This window comes from Rhineura floridana, chromosome 1 (genome assembly GCF_030035675.1).
Source record: "Rhineura floridana isolate rRhiFlo1 chromosome 1, rRhiFlo1.hap2, whole genome shotgun sequence".
NCBI lineage: Eukaryota > Metazoa > Chordata > Lepidosauria > Squamata > Rhineuridae > Rhineura > Rhineura floridana.
In genome coordinates, this window is record NC_084480.1 from 181,966,851 (window position 1) to 181,984,319 (window position 17,469).

A 17,469-nucleotide genomic window follows, 5' to 3' on the forward strand; every position below is an offset into this window, starting at 1 on the left:
TTCCAAGTTCTGACCCAAAGGTATAGACAGCTAGAATTTTGCACACATGCATGGTGGTATTCAGTGCTAGTCCTACTCAGAAGTGACTCACTGAAGTTTATGACTAATGTAGGTTCATTAATTTGAATGGTTCTACTCTTTCAAGAGTAGGAGTTAGTTGAATACCTCCCATCATCTAGGTAATTGTCACATCTGAAACTAGGGGTTTCTGAAATAATGCTAGTCTTCTTAAAACTCTTTTTGCTTCCTCCAATATGACCCTGAAGTTTTTGTCAGAGGAGCAGCCGGCAAATTCGTGTTAGGCAAAATCTGGAGACAGCCTAGGAATTTGTGGAAAGGAAACCCTAAAACTGGTGTCACATTTCACTTGTAGCAAAATGTTGACGGCAGCTCTGTTCCAAATAGATGTCATGGACAGTCAGATGGTTAAAGCTGAGATTCCAGGTCCTTTAGTTTGTGTCTTCATATTGCCAATGGTGACCTATCATCCCATATTAATGAATGCCCTTGATTTTTGGACATAGCAGATAAAGGGCAACACACTGAATTTAGATGGTCACTTCATGTGCCTCTGTGAAGTGTGTGCCTCAGCCTAGTTTCATGTTTCATTTTTAATGGGAAATGATAGTGTGGTTAGACAGCGTCCTGTTTTTCTGCCAAAAGCACACGCCAGATAGCAGCAAAAGGGCACATAAGGTTAAGTACAGATAAGCAGACTGATACAGTTCAGCATGCTGAAGTTTGAAGTCATCAGCAAGAATAACTAATCTTCAGGAAAGTCATCTCCCAGGCACAGCGAAACGCAACATTACTTTCCACTATAAACTACACTGAGAAGTAGCTATTAGGTATAAATACTTTCACTTACTGAATTGTTGATGCTTGCCCTTCGTAAATCATAACATTGCTAAATCTCTCCTAAGGTGAACAGTATATAAAAGGGTTTATTGTTTCAACAATCCACTGATGACACATTTTTTAACCACTCCTAGGTTGGAATCTTTAAAACTGGTTGTGCTTTGAGCTCCAACCAGCTTGTGTTAACAGAGACTTTTTTGGGATCAAGTTGCCTGTCTGGCTGTCAAAGATCTACACACCTCTCTCAGAATATGATTGTGACTTGGGACAGATGACATAATTTATGATGAAATGGGCTTTAATATATTTTCAATAAATATATGGGAATATCTTAAAATGGTTAATGTTTTTTTCCTTTAAGTGTGGATATAAGAGAGAATTTTAAAATGATATCGATGTAGTTCATAACTCATATGATAAGCAAAAAGAAGTAAAAATGATTACCTACTTACACTTATAGCCCTTTTGGAAGAATCAGCACATAGAGAAAGGGATTTCTTTCACTTATAATGAGCAGAATTCTGGCAAAAAAGTACTGGAAAAAAGATAAACAAAATTGGAGTAGGAAATAAAAACCCTAGGATATAATATCCTATAGTAACAATGCAATCCTATGCATTTTGTCCTAGAAATAAGTCTATGGGTACTTTCAGGTAAGTACATATAGGATTGAAGCCCAAAGATGGCATACATCTTAAAAGACAGGTGCCCCAATCCATTCTAGTTGCATTTTTAAAAGTTATTATACAGCCACGAGAGTGGCTGTATACTATAGTCAGCATGGATTTTTTGCATTCCACAATGTTAAATTGAAAATACCCCCATGCCATTCTGATGCTTCCCATAAGCTCATTTCAAAACAAAACCTTAAAAAGCTTATAGTCCTGAACTCAGAAACGCTTGCTTAACAGCCCTCTAAATTTTCTTTTTTTTTTCAATTAATTTTTATTCTAATTTTCAAAACCAAAATAATACAAAAAGAAAACAACACAAATCAATAACTAATACAATACAAAAAAAATACATGTATATAAAAATATTGACTTCCGATTTGTCATAGTTCAGCTATAAATCTATAATATATAACAAACCTATCTCTTAATAGATTATAAAATCACCTTCCTCCAGCGGTTATCTTAGTTGGTTTCAAATCTCATTAGCATCATATCATTTTAATATTCCACAAAAAGTCAAAGAGAAGTTTCCAATCCTTGAGATATATATCAATCAATTTTTTTTCTAAATAAACATGCCAATTAATCCAGCTCATCAAATCTACTAAATCCAGTAATTTCAAAACACTATAATTCAACTATAAATCTATAATGTATAACAGACCTATCTCTTAATAGATTATAAAATCACCTTCCTCCAGCAGTTATCTTAGTTGGTTTCAAATCTCATTAACATCATATCATTTTAATCTTCCACAAAAAGTCAAAGAGAAGTTTCCAATCCTTGAGATATATGTCAATCAATTTTTTTTTCTAAATAAACATGTCAATTAATCCAACTCATCAAATCTACTGAGTCCAGTAGTTTCAAATCGCTCTTCTGTCATTATCCATATTGGGTCCATCTTCCATCTTTACGCACCCAAAAATCTTGCTGTCATAGTCATATAATAAAAGTCTGATAGGAATTTCCTCCATCACAGATATTTTCTTACCATCAAATCCAAACGTAACACTGAAGTATTGTTTCAAAGCCGCATCTCTGCTCCTCTTTTCCACATGATACACTAGTACATTTCTTGAAGGTTTTTCCATTGACACAAAACAGGGATTAATTCTATTAACTTTCTCCATTTCAAGTTCCATCAAATCCTTCCAGTCCAGGAATTTTTTTGAACCGATAATATCTTTATCTCCAATCTCTTCAATTCCTTCAGAGACAGCGCTGTATTCCAAACTGTAATATTGATCTCCAAGATCCGTCACAACCAGGAAATCCAAATCTTTTTTCATGTCCATATTTAAGCCAATCTCCATAGATTGAACCTTGCCTTTAATTTCTCTTTCATCCTTTTTTTGTTTTCCAGATCTATCTTTATTCTCCTTTCTCACAGAATCCTGAGTTTCTTTCAGCTCCTGTCTCATTTCATGAAATTCAGTTCTCCACGCTTGTCTATTATTTCTCAGTTCTTGTTTTATTGAGTTAATCCCATCCATTATTTTCTGAAGCATGTCTAGAAATAAAGTCCCTTCTTGTACATCCATGATCTTCTTAATTGCCATTCTTAAAACCAAAAGAACAAAACTCCTTCAATTTTCAATGTCCCAAGCAAAGAGCAGTTTATTTCTTTATCCAGTTACAAAGGAGTTAATCTTTCCAACCAACTAACGTCACACGCTAGACAGTCCTTATCTCTTAAATGTCCAGAAGTGCAAAAACAGCTTTTAGTTCACAGCGTTCAAATAACTAGTAGCAGAGAGAATGAGCAGATTCGTCAACAACAACAAAAAAAGTAGATCAGAAAAAATAGTCCCTTATATATATTACACAAAAGTCTTGTAAATCAAAAAGATTTCTTATCTCTCCCAATCAGAAAGCTCTCATCCGTTGTAATCTTTAAAACACAATTTTCCATGTCAGCTTTTTGCAATAAAAAAAGATAAGCTATTTATATTTTCTTCCCCCTTAGTTCCGTAAATAAAGAAGGAAAGTCTTACCTCATCTAGGTTATCTTAATTGCTGTTACTTTGACAAATCTCTTTAGCTATATAGATAAGAAAATGATAAATGTAGACAGGAGGTTTGCCTGCTAGTCCGTTAAAAAAAAACGGGTCACTTATCCAGCTGAGCTAGCATAAAATCCTCGCTCTGTCTGAACTGCTGGAAGACAGACAATTCTGACGAATTCCAGGCTCCAACAATCAAAACAAAACTATGTGGCAGATCTCACGCTTCTTCCTTATCCGGAAGAAATCATCCCCAGTCAGAAAAAACCCTTCTGACTGAATTTAAAACTGGATAAGTTTCATCCAAGACGGGAGCCCGTCTCAGAGGCAGCACAGGCGGAGGGATCCTCCTGGGAAGTCCACAACCCTCTAAATTTTCATGGTGATACACAAAACAGTCAGAGAGAATCGAAAGTTCAAAGCGTAAAAAGAGAGAGAGAAAAGCTCAGACCCCTTTTGGACTTTTTTCTCAGTTCTCATAATTTGTAGAAATTAATTAAAAATCACCCATGTTCACAGAGTACCTGTAATCCTATTACTGACCTTCCCCCATAATCTGAGCATTTTCTGCAGTATAAAAGTTAAAAAATGCCTGGTTGATGTTTAATTAATTTAAGAAATTTAGCATTGAACTCAATGATAATGTTGGGCATGCTCAGTAAGAGCTAACTGTCAGTGTTCTAAAAGCCAGACTCGCGTCTGCTTGGCTTGGCTACTCAGGGGGCCACACCCACACCAGACCTTTATTTCACTTGAGACAGTCATGGCTTCCCCCAAAGAATCCTGGGAAGTGTCGTTTGTGAAGGGTTCTGAGAGGAGACTCCTATTCCCCTGACAGAGCTCCAGTGATCAGAGTGGTTCAACAGTCAGCAGCTAACTGTAGCTCTGTGAGGGGAATAGAGCATCTCCTAGCAACTCTCAGCACCCTTCACTAACTACACTTCTCAGGATTCTTTGGGAGAAGCCATGACTGTCTAAAGTGAAATAAAGGTCTGGTGTGGGTGTGGCCAGGAACAGCTTTGGTTGAAATTTGGGTGGGAAGCTACATGTGCCTGCTGTAGAATAAAAAGGTGGGGAAAACATGGAAAAAGAATGATATTGTTCACAATGTTTTCCTTTTGGAAAGGAAAGGGGCTTCCCTTCTGCCCAGTGCCTATCCACCTAATCTCCTCCCCTCCCCCTCCCCTCCCCTCCCTGCCCCTCCTCCAGGTCATTTTCACCTATCCTAAGCATGATTGCACAGGAGTAAATCCCACTGAACTCAATAAGCATGCAAATGATCAGGCCTGCCTCCTCTCCTTCCTGTCTCCTCTCCCTTCCTCCCCTTCCCTCTTCCTTTTCCCTCCTCCCCTGCCCACTCCAGGCCTCCCTCCCCATGGTCAGGTTTCCCTATTCTAAGCATGATTGCATGGGAGTAAATCCCACTGAACTCGATAAACATGCAAATGATCAAACCTGCCTTCCTTCCCTCTCCCCATCCCCTGTGGTCAGTTTCCCTATCCTAAGCATGATTGCAAGGGAGTAAATCCCACTGAACTCAATAAGCATGCAAATGATCAATCCATTCTCAGCAAATTTGCACAAGATCCCATTTCTTACCTCCCAGATTAAAAAGCAGAGAAATTCACTCACAGGCAAAAAAAAAACCCTTGTGGTTTAAGAACATACCTATAGCCAACAGATATTTATATCAAACTTTAAAAAGCAGGAAAATTGGGCAGCTATAGTGAAAGCACCAGGGGAGCAGGAGACCTGACCTCCTCTCTGAGATATTCTGCTGCCCTACAAATTTGTCAAAATGCAAACACAATTTGGGTTGGTCTTTCCTAGTCCAATCCACTTCCTGTGTAGCTTGGAAGAATTTGGTAACATGTGCCTCTAAGCATATGGTGAGTGGTAACAACTCCTGCCATCTCCAAAGATGGAGAATTCATCGTGCTACTGACACCTGACTCAAATCTCCACATGATCACTCCCAAGGGCTTCATATAGATGTTAAACAGCATGGGGAGCAAGATGGTATCCTGCAGCACCTGACAGCACAACTGCCAGAAGGCAGAGGAACAATCACCCAATACTGTACCATCTACCCTGCTGCCCTGCAGCTTCTCTGACTGAGCTGGTGGAGGCCGTCTCGGCTGTGGTGTTGGAGGAGCCCAGAATGATAGTGCTGGGTGACTTCAATGTCCATGCTGAGGCTGCCTGTAGTGTTCCGGCTTGGAACTTCATGGCCTCCATGATGACCATGGGGTTGTCTCAAGTTGTCACTGGCCCGACGCATAGGGCAGGACATACCCTTGACTTGGTTTTTGCTCCAGATGGAGGAAGAGGTGGTCTGGAGATAAGGGTGGTGGATGTCACCCCATTGTCATGGTCAGATCACTTCCTAGTTTAGTTCAGACTTATGGCTCCAATCCTTCCCTGCAGGGGTGGTGGACAGATTAAGATGGTCTGCCCCTGGAACCTAATGGAATCCACCAGATTCCTGAGAGGACATGTTGCTGGCCACATCATTGCAAGCACCTTGTCCATGTTATCAGGCCGCATCAAATGAAACCAGTCTCAAGAAGTTGCAGCAGACATTGCACTGGACACCTCATTCGAACTACACTAGATGTGGATGGGGCATAAAGATTGCCATGGAGGCGAGCCACTTTGCCCTCAAAGTGCCTTGCACAGTTCACAGTGGGCCTCCAAAGGGTCTAAAACTCCATTTCCTGGAGTTGATGTCAATAGACCCCTGACAATACGGAAAAGCTCCATTGGACGGATACTTGAGGATGAGGCGGTGGCAGAGAAGTGGGCTTTCTTCACCGTCCTCATTGCCACACAGTAGGCACTTTTATGTTCTACTCATGTCTGATCAGCCTCACAGAACATCTTTCACCACTTGCACTCCAGCCGTTGTCCAGCCTGTTTCATTGTCCTTACCTCACTGGTTTACCAAGGTGCAAACTGGGCTCCACAATGCCAGAGAGGGTGCTCAGGGGCAGCCGCGTCAAGAGCCCGATGCACCTCACTGTTCCACAGTGTGACAAGGGCTTCAACAAGGTCACCTGCTCTATCTACTGGGAACTCCCCCAGGGCATTCAGGAATCCAGTGGATTCTGTTAGGTTGATACACAGAAAGCCTGAATTTCTAAGTCAGCCTTCTCTAACCTGTTGGCTTCCAGATATTTAGACTACAACTCCATTCAACCCAGGCAGCAGGGCAATGCTGGCCAGGACTGATGGGAGTTGTAATTCAAAACATCTAGAAGGTACCAGGCCAGGGAAGGCTGAAGTTCTCCATTTCCCATTGCTTTTTTGTCTGCTTTTGATAATCTATTTATTATGATTAAACTATTTTGTGTGCAACAATAATTATTAGTTGAATCCTGGATGTGATCCATTGTGCCGGTTGGCAGAGCAATGCATCTCAATTTTGCCAATGAAAGTTTTATAGCTATTAATATGTACATAAATGAACAATACATGATTAGCTGTATGCAACATCTCACTCACAATTACTTTTTAAAAATTTTTACAACAATTGTGTGGTGCAATGGTTGCATCGTCCTTCAGTCATTCCTGTTGACAGGCACAGACTCTAAAGTTGGACTTGGAGACAATGCCAGGTAATCCCGTACATCTCCAGTTGCTTTCCACACACCCAGACATATAGATACGTTCTGTATTAGAATTCCAGGCCCAGAATTCTACCTGATTTAAGGTATGTGTAAATTAATACTTTTAAGGGGGGCTCATGATGTGGAGGGGCCATAGACCAGTGATAGAGTATATGCCTATCGTTCAAAGTGTCCAGATTTAAATTGCAGCATCAACATCAGCTGTGGAGTATAAAAACCTGGTTTCAGGGCTCAGCAACTACTGCCAGAAGTGCACACAGTACTGGGCTAGGAGGATCAGTGATCTAGGGATGGGCGAAAAATTCAATTCAGCTCACAGTTCAAGCGAAATCTATCAAATTTGCACTTCCCAAAACAATATTGTAACCGAAACAAGCCACCCTTTGAAGTCCACACTTACTCGAATTTTGCAATGCAGTTCACTTACCAAGCAACATTTATAAAGATGAACATGTTAGGGGGAAATGTGCATAAAAATCAATACATGAGTAAAAATAACATACAAAAATGCCTTATATGACCAGAAATTGCTTGTTAAAATGTGTACTTTAGTCAAAACTGTCACAGTAAAATGCTGGAGAAATTTCATGAGGATTTAAAAAAAAAAAAAAAAAACAATCTGCAAATTGTTACAGGAATGTGGAGAACTGAATTTAAAATGGGGGGGGGGAATGATAAACGGAGACAACTGAAATTGCCAGGTCTTTCCATCCCTATAATGATATCACTCTGTAAGGCAGCTGCTCACAGGCATTCAATGATCAAATAGAATAGCAGTTAAGAAAAGTAGGTGTGAGGCAGGAAGGCCCTGTTTCAGTAACTGAGCACCTGGTACTTTTAGAACAGGGACAGGGCACATTCCTTTCTGAGCAAGTTTTCAGGAGCCAGGGATGGGTGGGTTCAGAGACAAAGTGGACAGAATGCGACTGTTACCTTTGACAGTAGGCTATTTTCGTCACACACAACCTTCTCTGTCTTCCATCTAGGCAAGCAAGAAACATCAGAGTCCAAGGACACATTCTAGGTAGGCAAAAGCTTTCAGGGAGGGTGCAAAGCAGGGCTAGTGAGGAGTAGTGGTCAGTGGGGCAGGACCACAGGGCTCACCTGACCACCTCTCATCAGCATCTCCACAGCTAACTAGGAAGGTGAGGAGGGGCAAGGTGGCAGCAAGATTGTCATGGTGCAAATGCACCCACAGAGCCAATCTGACACTCCTGCCGGAGTGTTTGCACCACAGTGACCTCACCGCTGCCTCACCCTTTCCCCCTCCCTCCTGGTAAGGCACAGTGACACGAGTGAGAGAAGATAAGCGCCATCACCACACCACACCCACCACTACTGCCAGTGAGTAGTGTGGCCTGAGGAGAGCCACAAGAGGCCTGGAAGGCTGCATTAGGCCCTTGAGCATGAGGATCCCCAACTCTGATTTAGAACCATGTTTTGTGTCCCTTGGCTGGCTATACTGGAATCCCAAATGCCACATGCTAATGCACAGGGGAGGCTTCAGCTCCCAGCAGCGGCCTCCAAAAAGTCCCCCAAAGGGCAGGGTGCCCTCCAGAAAAGGCCCCATAAGGAAATGCAGTTCCATGCATAGAGAAAAAACTTTCCGCTTGCACCTGAAGGGGTTGGATGCTAAGCTATATCCTTAATACCAAGCCAATAAACAAAGAGACAATGGGTTGCTCTTTTATTATTAGCTGTTAAGTTTCATATAATAGCACATTAGAAACACAGTTAAGAAACCTCCTGAATTTCAGACTTCTTATGTTAAAGGCTCAGAAATGTTAGAAATGGATTAAATTTCTTCCTAAATTGAGTCTTCAAAATTGGGGGGGGGGGGCGATGACAGTGAATGTTTTCCTTCCCTTACTTTTACTGTCACTGTGAATACCAACTCATTTGAGTTCTATTCTTATTTAGTAATATGGAATGATTGTGTTTCTGCTTCTGACTGCGTTTTGTAAACTTTTCAACGTTTTAATAGGAGTTTTAATTTCTTTTTTTCCCTTCAGTCTGGTCACTGTAATATGTAAAATACAGTTAACAAAATAGATGTGTTCCTGGACATTACTTCTTTAACAGAAACGTTTGTACCAGAGGTAGGAATAACATGAAAAGATAGGGATAGGTTCCTACACCACAAAATGTCTATTATATTTGTATGCCTATTTTGTACGTCGCCCAGAGTGGCTGGATAGCCAGCCAGATGGGCGACTAAGAAATTCAATAAATAAAATAAATAAATAAAAAAGAGCAGTTCAACGTTTCAGCAAACTTTTTATTCAAAACTAACAATATGCATGTCTGAAATAAAACAACCAGGTCAGGTAAGCCTTGCAAACAGACCACTTGAAAGCTTCTTCCAAAATGCATCCAAGGATGCCTGCCTTGCCTTTTTTCTTTTGTCATGTGACATCTTGCTATAGTAATCTAAAGCTCTGAGCGCAGTTCTCCTCTCCCCGCACTCAAGCAGGCAGGCAAGGGGCAGCCACAATCACCACCCTGTGCTTGGTCTTTCTCTCTGCCATCCTCCCCGACGCTCAAGCAGACGCGTCTGCAGTAAACAGTGCTTCCATGGCACCAGAAGCACTGTTTACTGTGGAGGCGTCTGCGCCACCTGGCAAGGAGCACCATCCCAACCATGTGTGAGAGAGCTGCCTGCAGCAGCCTCAGTCCAGTAGACAAGGAGCCACATTTGGACTACGTCGGGGTGTGCGCCCTCCCCATGCATCTGCACCCAAAAAAGACTGTGTTAAAAGAAGGTTCTTTCCGGGAGGATTTGTTAATTTGATAATTTTATTATTGTACTTTCCTTGCTCCTTCTGCAATTTTTCCGCAGTCATTTTTTCTTTTCTTTTGTCTTGAGCTAGAAATTAACAGAATTTGGACAGTCTAAAATAAATAAACATTCAAATTAAATGTTTGCATTGTAGAAATGAAGGCAGTGGCTGCCACCGCTGGACCCGAAATACAAGGATCTTGATCTGATCAAGCACTGCATGCTCCTTCAATGTTCCCGTGTTTCATTGAGATTTTATAGCGAGCAATATAGGCTCAGAGATGAAACAGTAGAGCTATGATCTGGTGACTTACCATGTACCATGTATTTTGGATTGGATGGGGACTGAGGTCTAGTTTTTACTGTGATGGTTTACTTGTGTCTGAGCTGTACCACTTCAGACCACAGGTGGAGGACAGCATAACTTTTAATTCAATCACATGACTGATTTTTTAAAAAAATCTCTGCACAAAATAAATAAATACTATATGGGGGAGAAGGCCAGGCCTAATGTGGGACAAATCCCTTGCAGAATGTCATCTAAGAGGTATAAATGTAGTAAATACACAGACACCCATGTGCATGTGCACCAACACCCTTACATAAGTTCTTGCTCTCTGCTTATGGGACTATTAGGAACAGCCTATGCTCAGACTATAAACCGATTGAGACTTCCCCAGAGGGGGCAGAACAGAATCTCATTGCTGGCCCCACCCAGCAAAGACCGGGACCAAAGTTGCTACCCTGGAAAAATGCCCCACCAAAGACGGCTGCAGAATCAGGTGATTCAATTTTCCCCCACACTGGACACACACCCCAATTCTAGATCTTCCACCATCATTCCCAGGACCCAGGAACAGAGATGGATATGGCCTAAGCTGAAATCCAGACCTGGAGATGTAGTACCTCCTTGGTGAGACAATGTTTCCTAGCTCTCGAGTTTAAGGAGGAGAAAGCAAGAACCTCTAAGGCACTGAGTTGCTGCCTAATAGTTGCTGGTGCAGTATCTCTTCATACCCAGGGCCTTAAGTTATTATGCTAAAAGCAGTTTAAAGAATACAAAATCCAATTATACAACATTATTTTTAAAAAAAACAATAATTAAAAATAAACCTTAACACACAATAAAACAATCATATTAAATCATTAAAATATATAATAATAATAATAAAATAAAAAAAATTATTTGTTAGTCGCCTGTCTGTCCGACTTAATGGACACTCTAGGCGACTTACATAAAATAAAATATACAGTATACAATATACAATCAACACATTTATCAGATTAATCTAACATCAAAAACAGTAATTAAAAGATCAAGAAAAACTAATCCACCCGAACATTCTTATAGGCCTGCCTGAATAGCCAGGTCTTTAAGGCTCGGCGGAAACTCATCAGGGAGGAGGCATGTCGGAGATCGTAAGGGAGAGAATTCCAGATGGTGGGGGCCACAACTGAGAACGCTCTCTCCCTGGTTTGCACCAGCCTAGCTGTTTTGACTGGTGGGACCGAGAGGAGGTCCTGTGTGGCTGATCTTGTAAGGCGGCCTAATTGGTGATATTGGAGGCAGTCCTTCAGATAAACTGGGCCGAAACCGTATAGGGTTTTAAAGGTCAACACCAACACCTTGAATTGGGCCCGGTAAACCACTGGTAACCAGTGTAGATCTACCAACACCAGGGTGATGTGATCCCGCCGGCGGCTATGCTTAATCAAGCGTGCGGCCGCATTCTGTACCAGCTGCAGTTTCCGGACCGTTTTCAAGGGTAACCCCACATACAGCACATTACAATAGTCTAAGCAAGAGGAGACCAGGGCATGTATTACTCGTGGGAGCAGATGTACAGGAAGGTAGGGTCGCAGCCTTTGTATCAGATGTAATTGATACCAAGCTGCCCGGCTCACTGCCAAAACCTGAGCCTCCATGGACAGCTGGGAGTCAAGAATGACCCCTAGGCTGCGGACCTGGTCCTTTAGGGGTAATCTCACCCCATTAAGTACCAAGTCGATATCTCCCAACCTTCTCTTGTCACCCACAAGCAACACCTCGGTCTTATCGGGTTTCAGCTTCAGCCTATTTTGGCCCATCCATCCACTTACGGACTCCAGGCACTTGGACATGGTCTTCACAGCCAACTCTGGTGAAGATTTAAATGAGAGTTAGAGCTGAGTGTCATCCGCATATTGGTGACACTGCAGCCCAGAACTCCTGATGATGGCTCCCAGTGGCTTCACATAAATGTTAAATAGCATGGGGGAGAGGATAGAACCCTGTGGTACTTCACAATTCAGAGGCCAAGGGTCTGAAACCTCATCCCCCAATGCCACCCGTTGGTACCTGCCTGAGAGATAGGAATGGAACCACCGTAAAACAGTGCCCCCTATTCCCAATCCCTCAAGGCGAATATAAATGTCCATAGTTAAAATATGCCATTAAACAATCCCATTAAAGTAGGAGGTTCAGGTCAGGAGATTCCTTGGCTGAAACAGCTTGCCGGCTGATTCAGTCCTTCTTACTGAGGAGCTTATCTGGCTGTTGCCATGCCAGAGAGCTCCCCAGCTTTGCAAGTATGAAAGGAATTGATACAAATTGCTCAAGGTTGGTGGAAGCCTAACAGGGTACATTTGTAGCCTGGATTGTGTTGGTATTGGGGATGGAAGAGAAGGTAATTCAGTGTGCATTTTGATGACAATTTACCTACATTGCACTTCCTGAACCAATAAGCAAACCAAAACACAGCAATTCTTTGAAATGAACGCTTCTCTGAATTTTGAGATGCAGTTCTCCATCCAAAAAGTGTGCACCAAAATGCCTATATTGGTGAAATTATATTTTATTTTATAGTTGAGAAAATGGCTTGCAAAATTGCAAACAAAAATGTGCATGTTAGGAGAAATGCAAATTTCCATGTGGACTTTTTTAAAGAAAAAATTGCACAGTGATGTAGAAATATTATTATTATTATCTTTATTTATACACCGCCCTTTCTCCAAGTGGAACTCAGGGCAGCTTACAACAAACATAGATATATATGATTAAAACATTCAAAATTCTACATTAAAATAAGATTAAACCATTAGCACGATCAAAACATTTAACATCCACTTAAAATAAATAAAAACACATTAAAAATAGTGCAAATAAACAATGCAGCAACCTCTCAACGAATTGTAGAAATGTGGTGAACAGACCTTGACAGATTCATCCATCCCTAGTTAGCACCACTTCCTGATTCATGATTTTTCTGCACTCTGTCCCAACTCCAGTCAACGATTCATGCACAGGGAGTATGCAAATTTTCATTTGAAATTTTAGAAAATATTGTGTTATTTGATTCCTGAAACCTCAAGTGGTGATTGATCTGACACCATGAATAGAGCTTTCATGCTGTCCCCCAAAACACTGCTTTACAATGCAGTCAGTTCACACATTCAAGTAAGACTTGGTTGACCCATGAGATGTCCAACACTTGATAGCAGAAGGCAGTGATGACTTACCATGTGTGAATGAGCAATCACAGATAAATTACAACAGGTAAGCTTCATGCTTGCATGTAAATCCTACAAACAAGCAGGGTGGCCAGGGACAAGTGCACTTAGTTTTGCATCTTTTACATCATTCTACCTGCCACCAGCATGAGTTGGAGGGCCAAGTCTGTAGCAGGGGGCCTCCTCTACTCATGGAGGGTCTCAACATGATTTAGAACAGTAGTTCCCAAACTCCCCCCCCCACAGACCACTTGAAAATTGCTGAGGGTCTTGGCAGACCAATTATTTATTTATTTATTTAGACTATTTCTATTCCGCTTAATATATAAAGATATCCCTAAGCGTTGTACAAGAAAAAAAAAGAACACAAGAAGTATTATAAAAAGTACATAATGAAGCCATAATACAAATAAACTCATACTTAATGGAGATTATTAACAAATAAATATACCAACACAGCAAATTCCATCACACTTTCCCACTTATCCCCTGCCCCGCTCTGTTCCAACAACTTGGAAGAGAGTCCTGTCGTAAGCCATGGTGCATTCAACAAGGCTACCCTTCTGCCTCTGTTGTTTCAGTCTCCAAGATGACTTCGCAATACTCCACCTCCTTGAGAAAGAGGTCGTCTGGCAGCACAATGATGTTCCAGGGGTAAGCCATCAGGTGTCTGGTCTCCAGGGGCTCCTCTACAAAGCGAGGTTGCAGTCGGTTCTGGCCAACAGCCACCAAAACGCCGGCCATGCACCGCACCGAGGGTCTCCTCACTGCCACGGCCATACTTGCGCTGGGATTTGCGAGGGCAACGAGGCTCCGGCTACTCCTCCTCCATCATTTAGTGATGTTTATGCCTGTTGTAGCGATTGTAATGGACTGTGCTAGGTGCTGTATGGCTTTTAATTGCATTGTTATTCTTTCTTTGATTTCTTACATTATATTTTAATGTATTATAATTTTAATGTGTTAATGTATTATATATTTTAATGTATTATAATATTTTAATGTTTTATAATCTTCAGATTGTAATGCAGTAAAATACAAGATAAGAAACAAAAGAAGCAATAAAAATACAATTGAAAATCAATATGAATATTTCATGTGGACATGCTGCAGACTACCTGCTCTCACAGACCACTGGTGGTCCATAGACCACATTTTAGGAACCTTAGATTTAGGACATGGCAAAATTTTATGGGGGGGGGCTCTATGAATAGAGGAGACCCCCTGCTTCAGACTTCATCTTCCAACTTGTGGAGAGGAATAGTGATAGTGACAGAAAGGTGGCGCTTAGCATGCTTTTCCATAGCTGCCCTGATCGTGTGTAGGATTTACACATGACTAGCATACCAAAGCAGGGCAACAGAATATTCACATCTCAAACACTTTAGATAAAGCCAGTTCACACATTCAACTGCTAGTCATCAACTGTGTGTGTGTATGTGTTATGTGCCTTCATGTTGATTACAACTTATGGCGACCCTATGAATCAGCGACCTCCAATAGCCTTTTTTATAAACCACCCTGTTCAGATCTTGTAAATTCAGGTCTGTGGCTTCCTTTATGGAATCAATCCATCTCTTGTTTGGTCTTCCTCTTTTTCTACTCCCTTCTGTTTTTCCCAGCATTGTTGTCTTATCTAGTGAATCAGATGCTGTGGCACCCCCATTTCTTTTAAAGCATTCCGTAGTTTTTCATGATCTACACAATGAAAGGCTTTGCTGCAATCTATAAAGCACAGGGTGATTTTCTTCTGAAATTCCTTGGTCTGTTCCATTATCCAATGTATGTTTGCGATATGATCTCTGGTACCTCTTCTCTTTCTAAATCCATCTTGGACATCTGGCACTTCTCGCTCCATATATGGTAAGAGCCTTTGTTGTAGAATCTTGAGCATTACTTTACTTGCATGGGATATTAAGGCAACAGCATTCCCTGGGATCCCCTGTCTTTGGAATTGTGATATATATTGAATGCTTTCAGTCTGTGCACCATTGTTTTATTTTCCATATTTGTTGACAAATCTTTATCAAAATTTGGACAGATTCAGTCTCAGTAGCAACTCTATTGGTATGCCATCTATTCCTGGTGATTTGTTTCTTCCAAGTGTTTTAAGAGTAGCTTTCACCTCACATTCTAAAATTTCTGGTTCCTCCATGAATGAATTTGTCATCCTTGCATCTCTTTTATATAGTTCTTCAGTGTATTAGTTCCATCTTCCTTTTATTTTATTTCAGTCAGTCAGTGTGTTCCCCTGTTGATTATTCAACATCCCTACTCCTGATTTAAATTTCCCTTTAATTTCTCTAATCTTTTGGAATAGGGCTCTTGTTCTACCTTTTTTATTTTCCTCTTCTATTTCTATACAAGAATTATTGTAACAGTTCTCTTTGTCCCTACATACTAGTTGCTGTATTGTTGCATTTAGGGTTCTAACTGTGTTTCTATCTCCTTTTGCTTTTGCTTTCCTTCTCTCTTTAACCATTTTAGGCGTTTTGTCAGTCATCCATTGAGGTCTTTCTCTCCTTTTAACTAGAGGTATTGTCTTTTTCCATTCTTCCCTGATAATGTCTCTGACTTCAATCCATAGTTCTTCTGGTTCTCTATGAACTAAGTTTAAAGCCTCAAATCTGTTCCTTATTTGATCTTTATATTCTTCTGGGATGTTATTTAAAATGTATTTGGGCATTATGATTGCTTTGTTGTTCTTCTTTAGCTTTACTCTGATTTTCAGTATGATCTGTACTGCAGTCTGTTCCTGATCTTGTTTTCTCAGAAAGTATGGAACTTCTCTGTCTTCCGCTACCAATTACATAATCAATTTGATTCCTGTATTGACCATTTGGTGATGTCCATATGTACAGTCGTCTGTATTATTACTGACACTTTAACTGGACTACTATGGATAAAGAAATAAATTTGCTATCACTGGAGTATGTGGGATTGTTTTAAGAAACAACAGCAGCATCAACTTTGTTTAATCCAGCAACTTAATGTGTAGGTATATACATATATACAATATATTGTATTGATGTACAGTATATTTGTACATGCATATTCTAATATGGTTAGATTTGTATGTTTGCTTATTAAAATAGCCTATGTTCTCTCATCCATTGATAGGAACTGGTATCTTATCAGCTTTGTGTAGTATCCTCATCCAGTTTGTATTTCCTAAACAAGAAGACAGGAGGTGGCACATGCTGGTTCAAATGCTTCCGCCCATTAAGGGAGAAACAGATTAACATGGAAATGCTTTTTAGTTACTCTGGAGTTCCTCAGTTTGTCACACTGCTGCCTTATGATTTATTTTTCCAAGATCCGATTGTCAGTGAAGTCAAAGACACCCTCCCAAATTCTGCAGTGACATTAAAGATAGCAGAGGCCTGTGTGGTTTCCTTTTAGAATGCAAAGGTCAGACGCGGTGTTAAGGGGGCAGCCTGGGGTCAGAATAATACAGTAGGAATTGGTGGGAGGGCGGGATGAGAGGTGGGGGATGGTTGCAGTTAGGTTAGCATATTGTCCTGGGGTTAAGAGCTTTTTCGAAGCCCTGATCCATCTTCGTCCCTGTAATGAGGCTATTCTTACTTTCAAAGAAAGTGTTGCTACGAAACACATTGGCAAATTTGAGGCCTGCTTATTTAAGTTCTGGACCTATTGTTCTTGGTGGTGTAATTGGTGATCAAGAAAGCCATAAAATGACCCAGCTATTAAAATGCCCTGAATTGAAACTGAAAGGACCGTATTTATACAGTGGTAGCTTCTCTGTAGAGGCAACTTTCACCCTCATGTGAACCAGACTTTATGGAAAGACCTGATGACATAGCTCTTGTTTAACCTCCAAGAGAACTGGGTGGGGGGTGTGGGGAGGGGAGAAGGGGAGGGGAAATCAAAACGAAATGGAATTAATGAGCCTTCACATATTGTCCTGTTTCTTTTGTTGTGAAAAAAGCTGGGTGAAAATGAAGTAGAAAGGCAGAGGATAGAACACAGCCTCCATTAATATCAGGTTATAAATTCTACAAAACATTAACTT